General features: G+C 35.9%; 1 pseudogene; it reads left to right on the top strand.

The window, feature by feature from the left end:
• The window catches only part of LOC132159281 (NLR family CARD domain-containing protein 3-like), a 19,851-nt pseudogene extending 387 nt beyond the window's left edge, over positions 1–19,464 (top strand).
• Positions 19,465–26,600: the final 7,136 nt, after the last annotated feature.

Raw genomic sequence — 26,600 nt, 5'->3', positions numbered from 1 at the left:
GTTAAATGTCTAATATACAGGAATATTTAAATCCTGTACAACCCCAGAATTAAAATGTTTTTCACTTTAGTTTCAGGTTGCACATTTAGTGGATAGAAAATGTAAATAATATGGTAACTTAAGCGAGTCAAAATAATCATTGCAAACTGAAGTATCATTTGCTGTAAAGTGTTAAATGAACTAAAATGAGTAATAATTTATTGTGGCTCAAGTGGTAGAGCATTGTGTTAGCAGAGCAAGGTTGTGGGCTCGATTCCCAGGGAACACATGTTAAGTCTTTTTATTGCCACATAGCATTGAATGGCTCAAATATTATGGATAGGCCTATAAATATAATATTAAGGTTAGATAATCCACAAACTAATTTCAGAAGGAACCTCAGTGTTTTGACTGAAGCCATGTCTGTAATTATTTAATATAACACACTGAATTCCTTAATTTTGCCTCATATAACAAGTCTGTCTTTGATGGGCATCATTGCATTAATAAAACAGGTACTAATACTACAGCAAAAAAGATATTTATATAGCAGTCAGAACATTGTTTATTTTTCAGCTCTGGAAAGAGACTGTTTGTATTCAGTTTCTTCACTTTAATCTCTCTTTCATTCTTTCATTTCAAATTAATAAAAAATAGCAGCAATGTGTAATGTGTCTTTATTTCAATTGTCATTGTAAAAAAAAAAAAAAAAAAGTGACTGTTGTAACAGTGCGTAAATCAGACCTTTCTGTAACGCTACTGCTAATAAGCTTAAACGAAAATAACGAAATAATTGTGTAGCGGAGTATTTTTTGTACACAGTGCCACGAACTGTCAATCACTCCTGTACGCGTGCATCACTGTCCTCCTCGCAGCTGCAGCAACTTGCGCTCTCTTCATCAAGCTTTAAAACAAAAAGGGGACAAAAAGGTTCTATTGTCTTTGTGCATATAGATTAATTAGATAAATGAATATCTAAATTCGTGCCAAGCCGCTTACGGTATTTTTTAAAACTTAGAAAAAAGATGCTGAAGCCAGTGAGCAGCCGGCGGGGGCTGGTTGCAGGACGACTCAACCTCCGCAGACAGTTTTTAATGTTTATCAGACAATAACTACTCAAGATTTTGCTTTAGTCTAATTTTCGGGACAATTGGGGCCAGATTCGGGATTCAGGACAACAGTTTAGATTTCGGGACGTCTGGTCACCCTACCTGAAAGAGCTACTGCATTACTTCATTAGCTTGCGTCTGACCTGCAGCGATATCATTCAGGATTGGTGTGGTGTCAGTCAGCGAGTCATCTGATTCTGACCGTGATGACGTAGTACTCAGAGTCTGAAGCCAGGAGAGCATATTAAGTGTTGTTCACTGTATTTGAATTTTTACCGAGCCGAGTTTGCGCGATTCACACACCCTATCCGGGCACATTGAGTTATCACTGACAGCGGCTAAAGCCACTATCACTGGCAGCGGCTAAAGCGACGCATGCACTTTTCACTTGTAAAACTCAATGGTGTAAGGGTAATGTAGTCTCTGCTCTCGGTGGGACGAATTAGGAAGCTTGCATTGTGAAGGGTGCTCTGAAAAGCGGCAGCGCTGGCAAAGGATTAAAACCTCTATTAAAACAGATGTCCAAATGAGCGTACGCTAAAAGCACGTTCTGGGCGCACGGAGAGGTGGCGGTACGCTCAGGAGCTATATTTGGAAGTGGCGGTACTGAGTACCGGTGCGTACCGGCCCACTTAAAGCACTGGTTACACTCGAGTGATGAAATGAATTTGTTGCAAAAACATCATTAAATGTTCACTTTGCTGGACAACGGGTTTGTAAACCGGCTCAAACCCAGGCATGCATTGCTACTGTGGTATATTTATTAATCACACAGACTGATGTTTTTTTTTCATAGCATGTTCAATATATGTAACACTGCACAGCCCTGGGGTCTCATTTATAAAACTCTCCGTAGATTTCATCCTAAATTTTTACATAGGCATAAAAGCTAGATTTTGCCCAAAAGTTTTCAGATTTATAAAACCATGCGCACGCCAGAACCTGCACAAACATCTCTTTATAAATCCCAGTCAGGGGAAGATTGTGCGTACGTGCATCTCCACCTCGTCTCCTCCCCAAAATCACCATATATGGAGCTTACAACGCCTGGTTTTACTATTCATAACCTCATCTGCATATCATTTACATGTGAATTCCCATGCACGTGACACAATTTTTAACACCGAGACATAGGGAAATGGTATCCTTGCTATGTTTTAGAATAAATATAAATTAAAATATCCATAAAAGCAAAATGGTTTCTAATAGTTCTCAGATATTTTAGATGATCTCATTCTTTTACACTGGCCAAATAATTTAGATTATTTCAAATTAAATAAATGCAGTTTTGATAAGATAAACATATTTTAGCTATTTTAGTGGAAACCGATAAACGTATATTTATTGCAGTGTATTGTCTGATTCGACGCGTCACTGACAAAGTATTGTAAAAAGGAAACATGCAAATCTTACAAATCTCTCCAATTATAGTGGGATTTTTCTTAATGTTGTAGAGACGACTTTACACGACATTAACAGATCTGTGCAGCTGTGGTTGTACAGTAATCCAGCAGTGACCGCCATAACATAGAAGTGCACATCATCCATCATTGTTCTCGCTAAAATACTTCTCATAACATGTGATCTGACTCTGTAGTTTAGTTTAACGATTAATTATTGAGCACCTATAGCACTCCTTGCTTTAATAAAAATAACATGTCACAGGAAAATGGTTCATTGTAAATGAAATTATGCAATTGTTGTTTGTAAAATTATGTAGGCCTAATTTCAGTGTTAATCTTTTTTAATGCGAGTGGAATATTTAATGTAAATGTGTATATCGACATGAAAACAGAGTTTAAAGTCATTGTTTACTTCATTAATTTTCTCACTCCATGAAAAAGTTTGTACGCCTGGTTTATAATGTTTGTACGGTGTGTACATATTTACGCCAATTTTATTTTTTATAAATCCCGATATGTGCGTTAAAAAAATCTGTACGCAATTTCTGTGCCTATTTTGTGTGCACGCAACATTTATAAATGAGACCCCTGGTGTGTAATCTGTAGATATGAAGTCAGAAGAGATGTGTTCCAGCTTTCAGTAAAGATCAACTCTTGCTTGTAGAGATTAAGACATGATACAGTAGTGTCCCAAATCAAAAAGATCCCGCTTGACTGTAAATCACTGTCATTTGTTTTAGATGACAGGTTTACATGGTCTTGAAGTATGATGTAGATGAATCTGATTTTGATTAGTTGGTGGATATAATGGAAGGGCCACATCAGAAGTGTCTGTGCTGAGAAAGTGAATGATGCTGAAGCTGTAAATAATGAAAGGATGTGAGAGTGTTGAAGATATAGAGAAGAGAAGATATAAATGAAGAAGGGGAGAGAAGTGAGACGACTGAGACTGAGGAGAATGAAGCTGAATGTGGCACAATGGTAGAAATGAAGCTTGTGTGTTAGATGAGGATGATACTGATGTGACAGAAGAGAGCTTGGACTCTACTGTGATGGAAGGGGACTTATACTTTTCTCTTTTACATTGCAGTATATATTGTAGTTTCTTTTCTCGAATTTATGAAACTGATTGTATTAAAGTTTTAAAAATGTTTTAAAAATGTTCCCACTCTCTTCTTTCTGTCAATAGTGTAAGATCAGACTCACATGTGTCCAGCTCTGTGTCTGTGAAGAGTGACTGGTCTAAACCTGAACCACCGAGATTCAGCGAGAAAACACCATCAGCTACTGAAAGGTATTTCATTTTGGTTTGTTAAACATAGCATTAGCTAATGTCTTCACTAGGGTATCTGTGATAGAAAATAAGTAAATAATACAATAAATCACAGAGTTTCTGCTTCTTTCTTCACTGGACTGTGTCTAGAGCTTCTTTCCAGTAATACAGTTACACAGACAGACACTAGAGAGCATAAATTCAATAATGAATGTGACAATCAAACATGAATGTGTCCATCTATCTACAGAAATGACCATTTACAACATTAAACCTTTTCAAATGAGACTCTGTTCTTTGTGTCATCAGTGTAAGATCAGGATCACATGTGTCCAGCTCTGTGTCTGTGAAGAGTGACCGGTCAAAACATGAACCACCGGAGTTCAGTGAAGAAACCCCATCAGCTACTGAAAGGTATTTCATGTGTTTTGTGTTATGGCACTAGCTAATTTCTCCTCTGGGATATCTGTGATAGAAATGAAATAAAACCATAAATCAAAGAACAATATCTGCTTTGCTTTTTAATGAACTCAGTCTGGAGCTTCTTTCCAGTAATACAATTACACAAGCAGCAGCAACGAGGCATAAATACACCATAGAAACATGAATATGTCTTTCCATCTTTCTGTTATTAGTGTCAATAGTTTTTTCCTTATAGGACAGAAAAACTTACATTTGTACTTGAGTAGAACCTTCTCTTTAACAGAATTAACTTATAACTGCAGCATTAACAGCTGAAGTTTGCTCTTTGTGTTTGATAAAAAAACAGTAGCAAGAGATTTGTTTAATATATTGCCTTAACCACATTTAATTTTATTCACCATTTTGACAGTCTGCATTATGAGACATTAGACTCAGACTTTCAGATTAACAGGAACCGCAAGAATTTCACAGACAAACTCCTAGGAATCTTCCAGGTGAAAATAATATTTAATTATTATACTTATAACAAATAAATTGGTTATTGGACAATGTTTCTTTTACAAATATTTTTAATTATGGATCATATATTTTGGACCAAATGAATGTGGATTTGGTTTAATTTTGTTCTTTTGCCTGTTTTTTTGTTCTTTGTTTATAGGATCTTGAGAAGAAAATAATCACATTTTTAAAAAATGAACTGGACATGTTTAAGAAAATATTACAAAAAGAGGACATGGAATACTTTGTGAAGGACTTTAATGAGAACAGATGCAGTATGAAAGAAGCAGCTCTTGATCTCACGCTCTACTTCCTGAGAGAGATGAAGCAAGATGAAGCTGCTGATACTCTAGAAGGTAAGAGACTCTGATCATCTGTCAGACTGTCACTTATAAATGTAGAGAGAAAATAAGATTAAACAATATCTGTATTTTTGTTTCTGTTTAGATGAGCTGTTCTTCATTCATCAGCTAAAGTGTAGCCTAAAGAAGAAGTATCAATGTGTGTTTGAAGGAATTGCAAAGCAAGGAGACTCTACACTTCTGAAGAACATCTACACAGATCTCTATATCACTCAGGGTTGTAGTGAACAGGTCAATACTGAACATGAGGTGAGACAGATTGAAGTTGCTTCCAGGCGTCATGAATCACAGGAGATACAGGTTGAGTGCAAACATTTGTTTGAAGCACCTGAACAAGACAAGCAGATCAGAACTGTACTGACAAAAGGAGTTGCTGGCATCGGAAAATCAGTCTCTGTGCAGAAGTTTGTTCTGGATTGGGCCGAAGGAAAATAAAATCAAGATATCAGCTTCATATTTCCTCTTCCATTTAGAGAGATGAACCTAAAGGAGCAAGAAAAACTAAGTTTGATGGACCTTATAACTCAGTTTTTCCCAGAGACAAAAGGACTGAACCTTACGAGAAGAAATCAGTTCAAAGTCTTGTTCATTCTTGATGGATTGGATGAATGTCGTCTTCCTGTAAACTTTAAGGATAATGAGACGTGGTCTGATGTTTCATCACCAGCCTCTCTGGATGTTCTCCTGATGAACCTCATCAAGGGAAATCTGCTTCCTTCTGCTCTCATCTGGATCACCAGCAGACCAGCAGCTGCCAGTAAGATTCCTCCTGACTGTATCGACCGGCTGACAGAGATACGAGGATTCAATGATGCACAAAAGGAGGAGTACTTCAGAAAAAGATTCACGGATGAGAATCAGGCCAAAGAAATCATTGATCATGTTAAACAATCAAAGAGTCTCTTTATCATGTGCCACATCCCAGTCTTCTGCTGGATTTCAGCCACTGTTCTCCAGAACATTTTAGAGGAGAAAAGAAATAATGTTGTGAAAAACAATCAGGCTGATGATGTCTCCAAAACACTGCAGGAGTCAAATACTGAAGACACTCCTAAGACTCTGACACAAATGTACACACACTTCCTCAGATTTCAGATCCAGCAGAGCAGACGAAAGTATGATGGAGAACATACACCAGATGTTTCCTGGGATAAAGATGCCATCTTTTCACTGGGGAAACTGGCGTTTGATCAGCTGGAAAGAAACAATGTGATCTTCTATGACACAGATCTGGAAGCCTGTGGTATTGACGTCTATAAGGCATCAGTGTACTCAGGCATGTGTACCCAGATCTTTAAGGAGGAAACAGGGATCACTCTTGGTACCATGTACTGCTTCGTTCACTTGAGCATTCAAGAGTTTATTGCAGCCCTTTATGCACATCTGTTTCTAGACATGAAGAAGAAATATGTGTTTGAACAAGGCTCTACAGGACAGGAAAATAAAAGTGAAAAAATGATTGATTTGCTCAAGACTGCAGTGGACAAGGCACTAGAGAGGGATAATGGACACCTGGATCTTTTTCTTCGCTTCCTCCTTGGTTTGTCACTCCAGTCCAATCAGAGACTCTTACAGGGTCTGTTGACACAGAAAAATAGAAATGAGCAGAGTAAAAAGGAAATAGTTTGGTACATCAAGCAGAAATTGGAGTCTAATCTGTCTCCAGAGAGATCCATCAATCTGTTCTACTGTCTGAATGAACTGAACGACCAAACTCTGGTGAAAGACATTCAGACCCACCTTAGCAAAGGAAGTCTCTCATCTGCTGATCTTTCACCTGCCCAGTGGTCTGCTTTGGTCTTTGTGTTGTTGACATCAGAGGAGGAGCTGGAGGAGTTTGAGCTTCAGAAATTCAAGAAATCAGACGAGTGTCTCATTAGATTATCAGTAGTCATCAAAACCTGCAAAAGAGCTCTGTAAGTTATTTAATATATCTTGTCATGTTTTGATTTCATCTTAAAATTACATGAATCTACATTGATACATAGCAGGCTTGGACACCACAATTTATAGGGATAATTAACCATACACCAGTTATAAGTAGGGGTGGGAATCACCAGAGGCCTCACGATACGATATTATAACGATACTTGTGTCAATATATTGAGATATTCTGAGATTATATTGCGATATTTATATTGTGATATGTCAGTTCTTGAAAGTAAATTACTGTTAAATTTAAATTAAATTAAACGTGTAGTCTTACATCTAGGGATGCACCGAAATTAAAAATTCTGGGCAGAAACGGAAACCGAAAATTCTGGATGCACTTGGCTGAAAAACAAAAATGCTTTGTAATGATTATTTATTAATTTATGAAATAATAGACATTTATTTTGTAAGACTGTTTAAATTTAACTCAATTTTAATGATACTGAATAAAAAAAAACACAAACTAATAAAATAACCACACTTTTCCTGAAAATAGCACAATAAACCTGGACAGAATTTATGTTAATATTGGTAACATTACAATAAGGTTCACAAGGTTACATACTTTAGTTTGCAATCTAAGAATTTATTAATCTTAGTTCAAGGGTTAGTTCAGCCAAAAATGAGAAATTGCCTCCATTGAAAATGTATAAATGTCCAGAAAGGTAATAAAACATCATGAAAGTCCATGTTACATCATAGGGTCAAATTTGTTGAAGCATCGAAAACAGGTTTTGGTCCAAAAATAACAAAAATTATTACTTTATTCAGCATCGTCATCTCTTCCGGCTCTATTGTGAGCGCGACTGCTGTGACTGTTGACGTACAGTGTGAAGTCGTAATTTTTGTTATTTTATAATTTTCATTTTTGCCTGAAATAACCCTTTCATATTAATTTCATTATTAAAATCAACAGTTGTGCTAGTTAACAATTAATGCACTCTTAATAAACATGAACTAACAATGAACAACTGTATTCTCATTAACTAAATTTAAGAAAGACTAATAAATACGTGTAATGTATTGTTCATTGTTTGTTTGTGTTAAACATTAATTGAACCTTATTGTAAACTGTTACCTTAATATTAAATATCAATAAATACTTTTTTTATCCACTTCAATGTAACATAATCAGTTATCAATAAATACTTTTTTATCCACTTCAATGTAACAGAATCAGTTATAAGTTGTTGGATTTATTAATTTAAATTTTTTTGGACTATAAATAATTATAGTCCTACAAAGTTACTATTATCAGATCACAGCGTACAGATATACCATGTTACAGCACAGTAGCGCTACTGCAAACAGGAGCAAGATTTTTTGCCATTTTTCTCTTCGATAATTTGCAGATGTCGGTGCATACCTACACTGAACAAAATTATAAATGCAACACTTTTGTTTTCGCCCTGATTTTTCATGAGTTGAATTCAAAGATCTAAGACTTTTTCTATGTACACAAAATACCTATTTCTCTCAAATATTGTCCACAAATCTGTCTTAATCTGTGTTAGTGAGCACTTCTCTTTCTATTTTCTGAGATAATCCATCCTCCTCACAGGTGTGGCATATCAAGATGCTGATTTGACAGCGTGATTAGCCTTTAGCCCATTTAACACTGTGATTCCGGCAAATACACAGGTAATGTGTCCCGGCAATTGTTTCCGGGTTGCTAGATTTTGCACTTTCACACTACCAGTGATTACCTGGAATATGTGCATGCGTTCACACACAACCCCTAATGGTCCCGTAAAGACATGTGACATCAGGGTGTGACGTGTAATGTACGAGTCGAAAACGCTAGGCAGGTTAACTTTCACTTAAGATGGCGAACGATCTCAGCTTCAGCGCACAAAGTGAGGAACTAACTGATCTCTGCTTCATTACAATTTGCAAATTTTTTTAGTAGCGAACATGGATCTGCCTTCAAAACACCCGGTAAAAGAGTTACGTGATATCATGCGTCATCACTACGACACACCCTTTACGGCATTAGTTCTGACTTTTGTTCAAACAGAGCTCGTTCCGGGACTGAACCCGTCAATGTTACTAGGTCCCTAACCCTGGATCAATCCCGGGACGTGTTTGCATTCACACAGAAGCATTCACACACTACACATCTCCATCTGATAACTTTCCGCGATCCCGTCATCTTTATTTCAGAAGGTGACCCAGCTGACTTCACCAGCAAAAAAAAACTCAACCCTAGCATCTAGTTGATTGCGAAGAAATTGATTTTATAATTCTACCAAATAGTATACTAAAAGATCTGTATTGCTGCGGAAAACATTGCGATACTATAACGTATGGTTATAACCCCTAGTTATAAGTATATATCTCTTTTAGGGTAAAGTCAAAACAATTTCTTGAACTTTTTTTTCTTTAAAAACTGCAGTCCATTGCAGTACAATGCTGTTTTATTAGATTTACATGGGTTTTATGTAAAAATATCTCTTTTCAGCAAAACAAGCTGTTTAGTTAGCTACAGAAGAAGCACATCATGCTATTATAAAACACATTGTTCCATAGTTATTTCTACTCCAATATGCAGTTTAACTTCTACAACTTCTGCTATAAAGGAGATGTACTCTTGCATAACCTCAATGGATAAATTATTAACCTCCAAATTCTCCACCTCAAGACACTCATCCAGATAATAGAGCAGCACGTTTAAATATATAACTCATTGCCATTAATGATATAAGCCTATTATTCATTTACATATTTTATTAAGTTTTATTTGAATCAATTTGAATCAATACAATTCTAATATATATGCAGTGTATTGGTATACATTTATTTTTTGTATTTAATGAATGTATTACATGTATCTAACTCTGTGATTTAAATTATTTCTCTTTAGGCTAAATGATTGTGGCTTAACAGACAAAAGCTGTCCAGCTCTGGCTTCAGTTCTTGGATCAGATACCAATCTGAAAGAGCTGAACATGAACAATAATAATCTGCAGGATTCAGGAGTGAAGCTACTCTGCACTGGCCTGGAGAATATAAACTGCAAACTAGAGATACTGAGGTAAATTTTGTAGTGTTTTGTTAATTTAAATTTAGAAAATTTGCAGGCTTTAATTCCAGCATAAACTCTACATTCCAGGGCCCTCATTTATCAACAGTGCATATTCACAGATGTGTGTGTAATGAGTGCGTAAGAATAGTTTCATGCAAAGTGTGGGATCTTCCAACTTGTACTTTAACATAGGAATTGGTGTAAATATAAGCTCAACTCTGAGCATGCTTCAGCAGAGAATCTAGTGCTAGAATGGCTATACTACAAAAAGAAAGTGCTGCTGCGTCTTTCCTGTGTCCTTTAATTGCAAATACTACATTTATAAATTAATAGTTCAAGTTAGATAAGATATTTAGTCTTGTTTATCCCCCCAGGAAACAAGATTAAATATATTTTTGCTTGTATAGTAAATGCATCTTGATTATTTAAACTAAAACAAGAGAAAAATAATAAGGTATGCCTTTTTTTGCGTGCATCTGGGAAGTCATTTGAAATGTAGCTTTAGTGTCATGACTGATCTTGCTTTGCTGCAGGATTCTGCAAACCATGCTCTGTGCAGAAAACATGTTTAAAAAGAGCGCACTGATATGTTTAGTGAGTGCACAGAATGTCTTCTCAGTTGGTACTGCTTTCTTTTTCCACTATTTCGGGTGAGGACATTATACATTCACATGATTTATAATGGGAGGTCTTGTCACTATATTGGAGGCATTTCTGAATGCAAATGTTTAAGTGTTTAAATGACTTTTTTTAAAAGTCTAGATCTAGGCAAGATGAGTAGACAGATTACTGGATCTCAATATTCTGCACGAGTGAATCAGATCGCTGCTCTACTGCAGCATAAACACTGTAAACTCAACAAATTGACATATTTTTTCAGTGTTACAAGGACATTTTTTAATTCTTGCCACTGGATGTTTTTTGTGTGTTTTGTATAAGAGATTGCTGATTGAAAACATTTCTTTTATTTTTGACTTTGGTAACATCATCACCATCACCAGTATTTGTCAACTGTCAGCTAAAACATCCTGGTCAATATTCAGATTGAAACTGAAGTGTTTTCTTTTTATGCAGTCTGAAGAACAACTGTATCACAGAAGGAGGTTGTCATGTTCTGGCTGCAGCTCTAAATTCAAACCCTTCAAATCTGACAGAGCTGGATCTGAGTGAGAATAAACTAGGAAACCCAGGAATGAAGATCATCTTGACTCTGTTTGAAAATGTACAGTGTAGACTGGAAAAGCTGAAGTAAGTATTTTAAGTTTATCCCATTATTTACCCAGACTCTAGTGACCCACCACAGTTTCATAGATTTGAAAATATTTTACACTTATCAGGACTGCACAATTAATCTAAATATGCTTGACATTGTGATACGAGTTATTGTGGTCACAAAAGGCTGCATTTTAATTAAAAACACATGCTTAAGAGCGAAGTGCATTTACATGTGAGCAGATCATGAGTTAGTTTTAATAAATCTGGTTCTTCAACCACTAACCTCCAACATTAAGCATCAGCACACTGAAGAAGCACCATGACTTTAAAATTCATATCTATTGTTTTCTGTGTGCGTTCAAACACTGGTGGCATCACTCAAAATCTGTCAGTGGCTATTAACTACAACACAACTCGCAAAGTTTCCCATTAAAAAATGTACTGGGGGTAGTCATGGCCTAACGGTTAGAGAGTTGGACTTGTAACCCAAAAGTTGCGGGTTCGAGTCTCAGATCTGGTAGGAATTGTCTGTAGGGTGAGTGAATAACCAGCGCTCTCTTTCACCCTCAATACCATGACTGAGATGAGACACTTGAACAAGATCTGAACCCCCAACTGCTCCTTGGGCACCGCTGCATATGCTGCCCAATCCCTGGTTGTCCCCTCTAAAAATATGATTAAACAGCATGATGTGTATTGTAAATAACAGTTTTCTGCTTTAACCTTGTAAGTAGTAAAACAATGCAAACTGGGCAAAAATGTGTTATAAGTTTATAAATGTTTTGAGTCCCCCCCCCCACCTTTGCCTCACAGTGCTTTGATCCAAATGCCTGCTTTCCTCTTTTAAATCCCCTCAGTGTTGCTCAGTTTGTGATTTTCATGAGGAACTGGGCTACCTATCACTGTTTCTCTGTGTTGAAGCGACCCCAATAACATGTTATGAATGTAAATTTTACCGGAGAAGCCCCACAGGAAAATGTGTATTTTACCCCCAGAATGACATTTTTACTGGGGAACCCCCCTTGAAACCTAATTGTGCTAGTATTGAGTAGCAATTGGGTGGGTTTTGTTGCAAAAACCCAGCAACCCAGCAATCCTGCATCACCTACACACACACACACACACACACACACACACCCACACCAGTGAGAGAGAATAAAGTCAACAGTTGTGGAAATCGACTGTCAAGGCTATTTTATTCACTTAAACAGCATATGAAGTAATTAATTTCTCTTTAATACAGATGATGCCAATGTATTTTTCGATTAGTTTGCTATAGGGTTGACCCCAAACAGGTAGGGTTCAAGTGATTTTCAAAACATTTCAGCCAGTGTATATATATCCTGGATATATTATTTACCTGATATAAGATGCATGTGGTTTTGATTCAAGCACTTCATTGTAGCCTAGTACTATGGTGATATCTCTTCAGCACACAGCGCGAGCAGGTCAAACTACAATGCAGATTATTAATAACTATGACTGGACTGTCACACCCATACCATTATAATGAGAACACCATTATACTAAAACGCTGTGAATTTTTAGAGTTTAGCTGCTGTGTTTCTGCACATTGTTGCATGAAGAACGCGTCCACAAAAAGAGTTCATTAAGAGCCGCGCAGACACGTTCATTTGCATCCGGGCTCTTTTTGCAGATAGCCTATAAGTCCTAATATTAACGTTATGTTGTATAAGTAACGAAGCGTATTCTACATGAAATTATGAGTTTAATCCCATTGATTAAAAACTTGCTATCAAATACTCACTCTACTGGTCATCTTCAGCACACAGCTCTAAACAGAAATGCAGAACATTAGGGTTTCACTGACGTTTAGTGTTAACTATCTTTTGATCAAAACATAAAAACATTATTTACCCCATTTGTATCTGTGAGGCATCTGTTACACATTTTCCCTGTGTGTTAACATCAGTAATTATGGCTGTCGGATGTCTGACATGACTCATTGTATTTTGCCCCGCCCCCAAACATATGATTAGACTATTAGTCGAATGTCAGCAAGATTCAAAAATTCAGATTCGACTATGAAAATCCTTAGTCGGGGACACCCCTAGTCTGCTATGTTAGCAATAATAATGTTAATTGCTTGATGGATGGTAATGTCTACAACGGACACTGGACAGCTTGAAGTTGTCTAATGTTGCACGGTCTCCCTGATAACACTAATAGTAGCAAGGCTGTGTATACTTGTTCTTAACGGGTAAACGGAATAAGATAAAAAATGTGTTGTTGTGTTTCTGGATGTCAGAATGGAAATAATATTTATAGAATAATGTATAATCTGGGCCGCATTAATGCACGGGCTTACCTGGGCTTAAGCCCAGGGCCCTGGGCTGGGGGAGGGCCCCGATGATGCCGGAAAATATTGTAATCAGATTTTCTAATTCGTTGGCTGTCCCTTTAAAATTACGCTTTATCGCTTTGCTTTGAATGCACGTGCGCGTTGCAAGTCCTGCTCGAGAAGAGTCAGTCAAACCCTCTCACTCAATGAACCCTGCAATCATCAGTCACAGTGGGCATTATTTAATTGTCTGAAATCCAATAAAATTCATCATTGTCTGAAAGCATTCAGTTATTGGCCTGTATCAAACTCACGTGACATACTTACGTTGAATTCTTTGTAAGATAATTGCCGCCTATTCTAATGATGACAATAACTAATAGCTAATCTAATGTGACGTGCCATAAATACGAAAGTGGTTCGCAAAAAAGAAAAACAGCACAAGATAAAGTAGAACGTCAGAACAGTTTGTTAAAAAAAATCCAGAAACTAACATCATATTTTAACGCCATTTACAGGTTGGTTGTGATTTACTATCAGGCTGGCAGCAGTAGCTAGATATGATAGTCTATCAAAATAATTAACTCCTTGATAGTGATACCCAAGTGAAAAAGTACACTTCCATAATGTACTTAAAGTTCTATTTTTTGTGCACCTTATACTCTTAACTTTCTTTACTTTATATACTAAAATTCTTCTTTAGTACTTCCTACGATAATCTTAAGAACATCTAAGTATACTCAACTGCTATTTTGAGACACCTTGAATATGAACTAAAATGTGCTTTTAATATACTGTCTCTGTATTTAAAAAAAAGTATATTAAAAGCACATTTTAGTTCCTATTCATGGTGTCTTTAAGTACATTATGGAAGTGTATACTATAGATTTGGATGTTTTTAATACCATTTATTCACGTAAAATAAAAGGGTTTGTGATTAAGAAGAGTGAGTTAAATTGAAAATGATTCCATGACAAATGCATTTTTAACAGTCACTTGTTGCCACCTGGTTGGGATAACGTGTAATAGATACAAACGGCCTAACAGTTAAAGGGGTGGAACCATAACCTTTAACGATTAATTATGCAGTTTCAGTGGATGAAGGCAGGGCTCAACCCCGGTCGGGCCAGTGATTCAAATTTTTACTTGCCCCAACAAAATTTTCACTGGCCCCACAACAAAAAATTAATAAAAGTAAAAGACAAGAAAATGGGCCTATAAAATAAGCATAGATATTGTTTTCATTGTCTTTGTTACATTTAACCTCAATAATATAATAGGTTAATGACAGCAAAAGCTACTAGATTAATTTATATTTTAAATATTATTAGACAAATAAACAGTAAGTAATAAAATAGTTACAAATAATCAAATTACGAGTAATAGCATAAATAAATACAACAGAAAAAACAAATGAAATAAATGGTGCTTTTCAAGTTTTTCATGTAGGTTTAAATGAGAGATTTTCAGGTACAGAAGTTGTAATCTAATGTATAACTACAGAATAGATTAAACTTTATTAAAAATTTATCAGTCAAGAGCAGTTACAGATGCATAAAAATGTTTTTAATGTTGAAAATACAAAACGTTAAATACTGTGAAATTATAAAAAAAAATGAAGACACTTTAAACCTGAAATTAAACCCGCTAGTAGGTGGCAGGGAATCACTGTTAATGAGCAAATCATTGAGATTCAACCGATTCATTCAAGCGGCTGATTCACTGAGGAAGTGTTGCTCAGAGACGCAAAACAATTCTGTGGACTTTGGAACCATTTTCGTTGGCGAAATACAGCGAAACAGACGATTTAGTGTCTAAAATGTAAGTCACTTGATATTAAGTTCTTGTTTATTAAACTGTACGCTGAATAAAACCATCACATTTGTAGTCATGCTAATATTTGGAGAAAACCAGCATTCTATGTGTAATATTGGTTAACATGAATATTAAATTATATAAATACGAAATATATACAGGGGCATATTTGAATTCTGAGGCATTAAGACTAAAGCACATGCACAAATCTAACCTAATAGACTACGTCATGTAGTGCATGCGTGCACAGAAGGGGTGTGTTTTTGCATACTCGATAATATCAGATCGTTAAATCAACTATTACGATATCATAGACTACATATAACGCACACCCTACAGCACTGGCCCGATCGGGCAAGTGACCGTTCCGTTTACTGTCCCGAGCGTCATTCACACTAGCCTCGGCCAATCGGGCAGTCCTTATTGTCGAGCCCTGGAAGGGCCCCTCAAGAGGTAAAGCCCAGGGGCCCCTTAGAGTCTTAATGCGGCCCTGTGTATAATAATAATGTAATAATCAAAGATGCCATTTGAAGCTAAATGCAGACGTTTAAATGGACTTACTATGGATGAAACCTGCTGTAATTACCCTACTTTTAAAGCATAAGTTGCATTTTTAACAATAGGTCTATATAATATTCACACAGGGGACATTGTATTAGACTTACAGTTAAAGAATGAAATACTATTTAAACCAATAACACTTTACATTACATTTAGCCTACCTATTTTATCTCACAGTTCTTCTTGTAAATCCAAGTTTATATCTCCTAAGTTCAGACTTTATAGCTTGGTTTACCTAAACAACTGTGAGTTTGGTAATTCTGAGAAAGAAAAAAAAAAAGCCAGGGGCCTCATGTATAAAACTTTCTTTAGATTTCATCCTAAAAATGTACTTACGCACAAAAGCTAGATTTGGCATACACACAAAAGTTTTCAGATTTATAAAACCATGCGTATGAACATGTTTAACACCGTCAAAGGTACAAGACTTTATAGGAAAATATGACATGCTTACTAAAGGTGCTATTTGTATAGTACTTTACATTGCTAAAAATCATTCACTGTCTTGGCCTTGTTTTCAAATAAATGTATCAAAATTAATGTAAAAACAAAATTGTATAAAATACTTCTCGGAAAATCTTTTTAGAATAGAGTGGATCTCTTTTCCACTGGCCAAAGCAGTCTATTGTTTTAAACAAATCAAACGTTTTAGGGTATTTAAATATTTTATAGTAGAATCAGAAATACGGTGTGTATAAATAAGTGTACCTAATTCTCTGACGTGGCATTACTGACAAAATAAAGAAGAAAAAAAACTTGCATATCTTATCATTGGCTTCAGATTCTGTCCTTCAGTCACAATGCTATTTTCATAATGTTCTGAAGATCACTGAAGAAGTCAGCCTTCATGTTCTGATGACACATCCGGTGTGTAACGTCTGTGAGATGTCTGAGTCACAGTGCTTGTCTCTGGAGCTCCCGGAGACAAGACCTTGATTTGGCTTTTTTTAAAGGATAACAGTGAGTTCAGTACACAGATGTTTGGGAGGAAACAGCTGATCACTTTATCAACTGACAGCCTCTCTGTTAATCTTTAACATGTTTACCACTAAACATTCATTTTGGACTGAGCTATATTTGGAAATAAAAACTAAATAAATGCTGTTTTATAAGAAAGTAATTAGGGCCCGAGCACCGAGGTGCGAGGACCCTCTTGTTAAGAATTGTTTTTATTCTGTTTATTTGTATCTCCAAACAAAAAGTCGTAAAACTGAAAGCATTCAATAATTCAGAATAATATTTAATATGAAATGTATTTTAATCTAAGATGTGTTTTTGGTAATTTTATGTCTTAAATCTCTTGATCTATTTCTGATATTTTTGTTGTGGCTAGTAGAAGTTCTGAATTGCAGTTCATTTAAAAGAAATGCTGGTGAGCAAGTTATTTTTCGGTCATAACGTGAATTAGGAAGGTTCACTAAATTGTACGCTCCTGTAATTTCCATATTTTTTGGCAGATGATGTTAACAGATTTCATCAGATTTGTACAACAAAGTGTTTATACACCTGTTGTGAACTAAACACAAACATAAGTTCACTGTTCAGTTTTCCACTAAAATAAAAGCCTTACATTTTAATGTAAAGAAATTAGGACAGCATTGTAAGTATGGTTTAGGCTTAAGTGCTGTACTTTAAAATGCAAAATATTGTAATAATCAAATTAAAATAATAATTTCACAGTGTGATTATCATGCAAATCTCATATTGGTGGATAAAAGTGACATGACATACACCCAAGTATGGTGACCCATACTCAGAATCCATGTTCTGCATTTAACCCATCCAAAGTGCGCACACACACACACACACACAAACACACACACTGTAAACACACACCCGGAGCAGTGAGCATCATTTATGCTGCGGTGCCCGAGGAGCAGTTTGGGGTTCAGTGCCTTGCTCAAGACTCCTCGGTCATGGCATTGCCGGCTTGAGACTCAAACCCACAACCCTAGGGTTAGGAAACAAACCCTCTAACCACTAGGCCACGACTTCCCCACAAAGTATGTGTCAGAAATGGGATTAGTAGCTAAAATTAGTAGCTAAAGCAGCTATTTGTGTAATTGTATGTATATATCTTAATTAGTTGTGTTCTGTCTTCTACAGGTTAAACTGCATCAGTATTACAGATGAAGGTTGTGCTGCTCTGGCATCAGCGTTTAAATCAAACCTCAGAGAGCTGGATCTGAGCAGGAATCAAATAGGAGACTCTGGAGTGACAGAAATCTCCAGTCTGCTGAGAAATTCACAGACACTACAGATACTCAGGTCTGAATTTGGTTAATCTAAACATGAATCAATGTAAAGCTCCAGCTGGTCTGTAAACTGATCCTGTGTCACAAGGAATGGGTCAGTAATGTGAAATTTTTGTGTTGGTGTAGATGCATTTATAAAATATTGACAAACAGATTGATTTTTGGAGATGATGGGAAATGTTAATATCCTAATGGTGTAATAAATGTTTTTAATGTGATTTATTTATTTAGTCTTTCTGAAGACTTTCAGATTGCAGTATCACTGAAGAAGGTTATAATAAAGTTACATAATTTTGTTATTATAAAATCTTATGACTCAAATGTTACATTATATTGACAATATCTCTTTTTTTAATATGCATCAGCATTTTTTTATTTTATCCTGGATCTTCAGAAAAGCTTGTATTTGTAAAGTACTGCAGTCTCTGAGGGACTGAGTAATTTTTATTGCAACTGTAGGTCATAATTGTAGGAAATTAAAATGCAAGAATTGCAGATTACATTCACCAATATATAACTTTACCCAGCTTTACTGTGAAAAGTCAATTCAGGCAAAAATTTCTGTAGTGCATATTTTTATTTTCTTCATTCTAGAACATGTACTTGTGTGACATTATGTGTGTTAATGAAGAATAACATCTTTTCTAATAGGCTTTCAGACTGCAGTATCAGTGAAGAAGGTTATAAAGCTCTGTCTTCAGCTCTGAGATCAAACCCTTCACACCTGATAGAGCTGGATCTCACAGGAAATGATCCTGGAGAATCAGGAGTGAAGCTGCTCAGTGATTTACTACAGGATCCAAACTGTCAACTCAACACACTGAGGTGAGACCTCATGAAATAATGCTGAATAAATTATACACATTTGAGTTATTTATATTATATTTTTCTAATAATTGAACGGCCTCGAGTCAATTATTTAGCTTATACTGCGGTTGCCACACCTAAAGACATCAATCAGATGATAGATTTAAAGGGATTCATCTGGTTTTTGTACTTAAATCACTGTTGTGAGTAGGATTATTTCTTCCGCATCTCATCCAATGCCTCTTTTGCTGGATCCAAAACATGATTTTAAAGCTGGTAATGGAGGCTTGAGCCTTTGATAGCATTCTAATGCAGTTATTAATGAAGTTATTAAAAAGAGAGGGAGAAAGACAGAGACACACAGAGAGAGAGAGAGATAGAGAGGGAGAGAGAGAGAGAGAGAGAGAGAGAGAGAGAGAGAGCTTGTGTGAATTAGGCTTCCTCTGTGCTTCCCTCAACAGTGTTCTTCAGCAGTGTCTCTAAACAGCTGTTATTACCTCGCTAATGAGAAATGTCATGTGTGTTTACTTTCAGAAAATCATCTGTCATGTTGTTGTTTTTGTTAGTCCTGTAACTTCTGTTATAACAGCTTTACTATATGTGAAGTGATATGAACTGTAATGAGGTTAAGAGAGCTGCCTGGAACTACGTTCACCGTGCGTTTCCCAGAAAATAATGTTTGTCAGCCAATCAGATTCAAGCATTCAGTGGCCCTGTAGTATAAACTATATTATATTATTACACTTATTCAGCCAGGTACACAATTTGTTGTTGAAAATTATCAAACATGAAAGATGAGATGCTGCAGCTGCTGTTGTTTTGATGATAAATGTCAGCACAGTTTAGTTGTGTTAAAAGTTACAGGTTAATCAGACATTTTGTGTCAGTAGATGTGCTGGTGTTTAGTAGTTTGGTGCCTCGATAGTTAAAATTTATGATTGTGTTATTGTGGACATTTCTCATGAAACATATTCAGTGTGATTTATTATCCTGATTGTTTAGATGTTACTGAATGCACAGTACATTAATTTCCATCAAGCTCAGATTCACAACACTGTAGAGCTACTACAGCAGATCTATCACAGACCACAAACATGTGATTTGTGTCAGCGCAGTTTGGCTGTCTAACATCGGAGAGAGAGAGAGAGAGAGAGAGAGAGAGATTGCTTTTTTTTTTGGCTCACACTTTTCTTTTCCTAATTTTACAAGTGGCAAGTTACAAAAAAACAAGCAGTGTCTGATCACAGCCGGGTGTTCCCCGAGTCTGATGATCGCATGGGCATTACACACAATGTTAAACAGACCCGGGACCCGAGGTAATAGATTCGGACCCGACCTGGACCCGGCTGATCATTTAAAATATAGACCCGAACCCGTTCGGGTCGACGGGTCTCGGGTACACTGTGAAGACCTCTAGTCTGAAATAGATGTTGCTCAATCAGGACATTAAAATTATACACACCATAATTTATTCAGAGAATAACTGAATACAGACAGTACATACATGAAATTAAGCTATAATATATATAAAATATAAATTAAGCTTTTCATTTTAGTAAAGAACAATAAAAAAAAAAAAAAAAAAAATAGTGATAGTGAATAGTGATAGTATAATATTTACAGAAGCTATTGTATTATTCATTGTATATTCAAATCAATTTCTGATACTAATAGGTTCATATTTAATAATTCCTGAATAATTACGTAAATAAAGAAATGGGCTATATTTTGTGTTGGATCAAGTTACCTGTGTCATCAGTGCTGAGCACTGATTTTAGGTCAGCGGTTTGCATGTGACTCAATGGTGCTCTCTGCTGGTAGGGAATAGTAAGACGGCTGATCGAACACTTCTGAGGCTTCACTGCCTTTTGGCAGTTTAGAATGTGATGAGTGATCCAGTCATATATAGATCAGTGCTTTAGATCTACTACAGTAGATATATTACAGGCCACAAACATGTGATGTGTGTCAGGAGAGGATCAGTGATACACACACACACACACACACACCTGTCTGACCCCTGCAGAATTACATCAGATAAATAAAACTATCCAGAGATGGTCTGAACCCATGGCACCTAATAACAAAAGAGATGTAACAAAAAAACTCTTGGCCACTAGGGGCAGCCATAATTAGTACACGCCATTACTTAAACCAAATAAAACTTCATGCACATTTAACACAGTGTTTGGTGAATTCTGCTTGATAATAATAGGAAGAGCCGGCATCAAAAGATCAACTTAATATATCTCTATGAATGCTTAGCTGTCACAAGCTAGTTCTCTCTTTGCTAACTTTCCTCATCTCCTGCTTAAAAGCCAGAACGATCTTCAGATTTTTGAGAATCATGATCTAGTGAGCTTCTGCCCCTGAGTTTATTTTAAATTTACTTTTATCTTGCACATTGAATTGATTCCAGCTTCATCTTCTCTTCTGCAGGTTCTTGGGTCCTGCTGCAGATGAAGGCTGTCAGTATGTGACTGGAATTGTGGGTAAAAACCCGTTACTCCTGAGAGAGCTGAATCTGAGTCGATGTAAACTAGGAGACACAGGAGTGAATCAGATCTCTGCTCTACTGCAGGATAAACACTGTACACTCAACACACTGAAGTGAGTATCTTACATCATTTCACATGTTACATGACTAGTAATGTTAGAGTCGTCTGTTTTAATTCTCATTTGAGTCTGACCTCACGTTATAAAGCTTGGAAGAGCCAGGACATTTTTAATATAACTCTGATTATATTTGTCTGAAAGAAGAAAGTCATATACATCTAGGATGTCTTGAGGGTGAGTAAATCATGGAGTAATTTTCATTTTTGTGTGAACTATCCCTTTAAGTGCACAGGGGTTGGAGAAAATAATGTGAAAACATTAGAAATATCCAGTATTTTATTAATGTGTTTACCATCGTTTGCCTTTAATACAGCTTAGAATAGATTCATACAACTTTTGAATAGACTTTCAATTAAATTCTGTCTCTAACTTCTGCTGTCCTTTACCACGTCACAAACTCATCAACACTGATTTTAGTAGATTTTAAACCTGGAAGACAAAAATATTGCACAAATCTCAAAATGAACTAGAATTGTTCAACAATTAAAATGAATGAATGCTAACATTGTCTTCTATGATGTGCAACACAAACACCTCTGATACAATCTCAGAAAAAGTAGTGTGGGGTTTCATGACCCTTTAAAAACTAACTTCTCATTACCATCACTGACTGTTACCTTGTTTATATATGTCAGAGGTCGCACGCCTCTGGAGCAACTAGGGGTTAAGTGTCTTGCTCAGGGACACATTGGTGTCTCACAGTGGATTCAAACCCGGGTCTCTCACACCAAAGGCATGTGTCTTATCCACTGCGCCTTCACCATATGTATTTGTAGATTTTTATATGTTCATATATTTTTGTATAGTTCATCTGTCTATATTCTTTACTAAACATGTTTGTGTAAGAAAGACTTGTAAAGTAAGTTGTTGTGTGATCGAACTTTTGAAAGTTCTGCTAATACAGCAGGTCAAAAACACAACCCAATATCCAATCATTTCAGTTAATAATAGCAAAAATACACAAACATTTCTCTTTTATCCAGTGGGACAGAACTCATTGTGTTTATTAATGGGACACAACAGAATAGTTCTGTGCTGCTGTATCAGAACATATTCATAGTGTTTATTGATGCTTCATATCATCTCTCTGTCATCAAACACCAGATTAATGAATGTGTAACACAACTGAACAGAACCGGTCCAGACTGGGCTTTATTCTGTGCAGGCATTGTGTAATTATTTATTTACACACACACACACACACACACACACACACACACACACACACACACACACACACACACACACACAGTGAACACACACACACACTCACACACTCACACTCACACTCACACACACACACACACTCACACACACACACACTCACACACACACACACTCACACTCACACACACACACACACACCCCTGCGGCGCTGAGGAACATTTGGGGTTCAGTTCTTGCTCGAGGGTCTCATCTCAGTCAATCACCGGAGATCACAGTAATCAGTTCATTAATGGACCAAATTATTCTTTTTTGTATTCACTCAGACATGTACAGTAAAGAATGACAATAGCAAAAAAAAGTTACAAATGTCTTTAGGTAAATTGTAATTCAGAAACAGAATTTTCTTGATTTCTCACATTTAAACTCAATTTTCACATTTAATGTTATTTTAAGTAGTTCTGTAGTTCATCCTGTGTCTACTTTGTTCATCTTTTTTCTTCTGTTTTTGTTTATGGTCATATAATAAGGTTTTTGGCAATGTTTTATTATTTATTGCAGTGTATGGTGTTAACACATGATGAATTACTCACACATGAACATAACGTGTCTGATTCATTGTGTTTTCTCTTTCTGTCTTCAGTCTGAGTTATTGCAGTATTACAGAGAAACAGTGTCTCATCCTGACTTCAGCTCTGAAATCAAACCCATCACACCTGAGAGAACTGAACCTGAGCTGGAATGAACTACTAGGAGACTCTGGAGTGAAACACCTCAGTGATCTACTGATGAACACACAATTCAAGCTGGAGAAACTAGAGTTAGTATCATTATACTCTACAGCAGTTACAGTCAGATTAAAGATTACTGTTTACTTTCAGGAAAAGAGAAAGATGTGACGTGTGGCCAAATATAGTGTCCTATACTCTAAACATGTGCTCTGCATTTAACACACACACACACGCACACACACACACACACAGACATGAGTGACCATCGCAAAAAAAGTTTAAAATGTCTTTAGGTAAATTGTAATTCAGAAACAGTTTTCTTGATTTCTCACATTTAAACTCAGTTTTCACGTTTAATATTATTTTTAAGTATTTCTGTAGTTGATCCGATATCTTAATCTACTTTAATCATTTTCCTTCTGTTTTTGTTTATGGTCATATAATAAGGTTTTTGGCCATGTTTTATTTATTGCAGTGTATGGTGTTAACACATGATGAATTACTCACACATGAACATAACGTGTCTGATTCATTGTGTTTTCTCTTTCTGTCTTCAGTCTGTGTGGATGCAGTATTACAGAGAAACAGTGTCTCATCCTGACTTCAGCTCTGAAATCAAACCCATCACACCTGAGAGAACTGAAGCTGAGCTGGAATCAAATAAAAAACACAGGAGTGAATCACTTATGTGACATACTGAAGGATTCACGCTGTAAACTGGAGAGATTGAGGTCAGTAACATTCACAGACAAGAATCAAAATGATGAAAATCACTTTGTTTAACTCTTTGTGCTGTTCAAGATCTTTTCAGACCCCAAATGATGTTTGCTGAAATAAAAACAAATGTTCCTTTATCTAAATGACATGAGACTTTGTACGGTTGTCAACACTTGGTAGATCTACAAACAGAAAATTAAACTGGATTGAGATCTGGTTGTGTGTTAGTGTGAAAAAAGTCACTCTCTGGAGACCCACATTGAAATGAATGAGGAAATGATCAAATCAATACTTTTTCTTCTTAATTTATCAAATAAAATCAATAAATCCACCACAATTCAGATCACAATATACACAAAAATGAAGTGGCAACCCTTCCACATGTTCACAGTACACACACACACACACACACTAAGAGAGACTAATATATAAAAAAAATAACATAAATACTTAACCTACACGAATGTGTAGTTAAAACATTAATAAATTGAGTAAAATTACATTTCAGACCTCAAACAGTTTCTTTTGTTTTTGTCACAAAATGTCCTTTGGTCCCTGTGTTCTCTGGAGAGCCCAAACAGCACGAGTGTCGTCCCCAAACGAACAGCACATAAGAGTTCAACAAAACACTTTATACTCAATATCTCATGATGAATGTGTTCACATTATATTTGTGAAAGATTCTTCATCTTAATGATTTGTTTGTAAGATGATCTCTCTTCCTCTGTTTGTCTCTTTCTAGACTTTATAACTGTGGCATTACAGATGTTTCTTCTTTAACTCAGTCTTTGACAAACACAAAAGCTCTGCAGTTTCTAAAAGAGCTTGATCTGAGAAATAATCAGATTGGATTCTCAAAGCAGAAGCTCATTGATGTGCTACGAGACTCAAACTGTAAACTGAGGTGAGTAAACTTCACTTTGTGATATTAAAGAGATTCATTTACCTCTGATATGTGAACAAATATATACTTTCAGATATTAGTGAAAAGAGTTGATCAAATGATCATCAAGCTTTATTTCAAAGGGTTTGTGTCTGAATCAAATCGTTTTGAAATCAAATCAAATCAAATCAAACACAAATCATTTTGTGATCAAAATGTTGAACACAAAGGAGGAAAGAGAAGAAAAGCAGACTGTCACAGCTTTCTACAGCAACAGCTGCTTTATTAATGAGATCAGTAATAGTGAATCATTAGAGTTTGAAATAGATTTGTTCAGATTGTAGGAAAACGCTGGTAAAATCAGAGCAGATTCAGCTTCAGCTCACAGTCGTCCAGCATCACATGATCAATGTCTCTGTCTCTTGTGTGTTTTTACTTTGACAAGCAACACGTCACATTACTTTACACTTACTTTCTGTAAGAGATAATGTACCTCCAGCCGCTTGTTATCACAGAATAAACCCGACAGGGTGATCAGGACTTGTGTCCTCCTGAAGAGACTTATTCTGTGATAACATCCGGCTGCATCTGCATTATCACACTTATTATATGCTTTCTTGACACACAAGTGAAGAATTAGACACAATTTAGATTCAGCTAAACACTTCTGCTCAGTTAGCAACAACTTTGATTACAGGATTTTAATGTAACTTTTTACTGTGATTGAAATATAGTAACTAATTAATGCTTTATTCTATTGAACTCTGATTATCTTCTCTTCTGTTCAATCTTAGAGTATAGAAGGAGTTAAATCACCAGAAGCTGATAAATGCTGTGTATCATAAAGTGAAGTGATCTTGAGAGGAGCAGTAAACATCAGCTGAAGATCCACAGAAGAGCTTCACTACTGTGTCTATGAGGAGAAATAAATGTGTGATAAATGTGTAAATGTGATCCATACAGGTGAAGAGACTCAGACTTTACAATCAAATAATGCAGCATGTGTGTTAGAAACATGATATTGAATGATTAATGTTGCTTTAGTATTCAAGCAGATGATCATTGTGTTTAATGTAAAGCTGGAGAATATTATATCATCATGAACTCTGTCTCTGTTAAAATACTTTCTTGGTGTAAAACTGTAAGGTCTCCAAATATCTGTTTCTAGATCAATTTGTTTTAATTAATGAAAAGAGCAGGAATCATTCAGTTTGATCTCTCTTTGTTAATATTTCTTCTGCTTCAGTGTTTTATGGTAAATATGTTTCTCATTTGTGGGGAAGATTGTTGTAAAGTTGTTAGTCATTACTGTATAACAATTCAAACTAGAGTCATTTAAAATATAATATCTTGTGAAAGACACATTAGTGTTTTCAGCTGGATATGGATTACAAATGCTCTTTGTGTAATTGTGAAAGAGTCTGTTTGTGCATTTATTTTCTGAAAATCCTTTTCATTTTTATTTGGGAATGAAATGTCATCATTTCTAAGTGTTTCATTAAACTGCAGTCTAATCATAAATATGTCATC

Source organism: Carassius carassius, chromosome 16 (assembly GCF_963082965.1).
Source record: "Carassius carassius chromosome 16, fCarCar2.1, whole genome shotgun sequence".
Lineage (NCBI taxonomy): Eukaryota > Metazoa > Chordata > Actinopteri > Cypriniformes > Cyprinidae > Carassius > Carassius carassius.
This window is presented reverse-complemented; position numbering and strand designations above follow the sequence as displayed.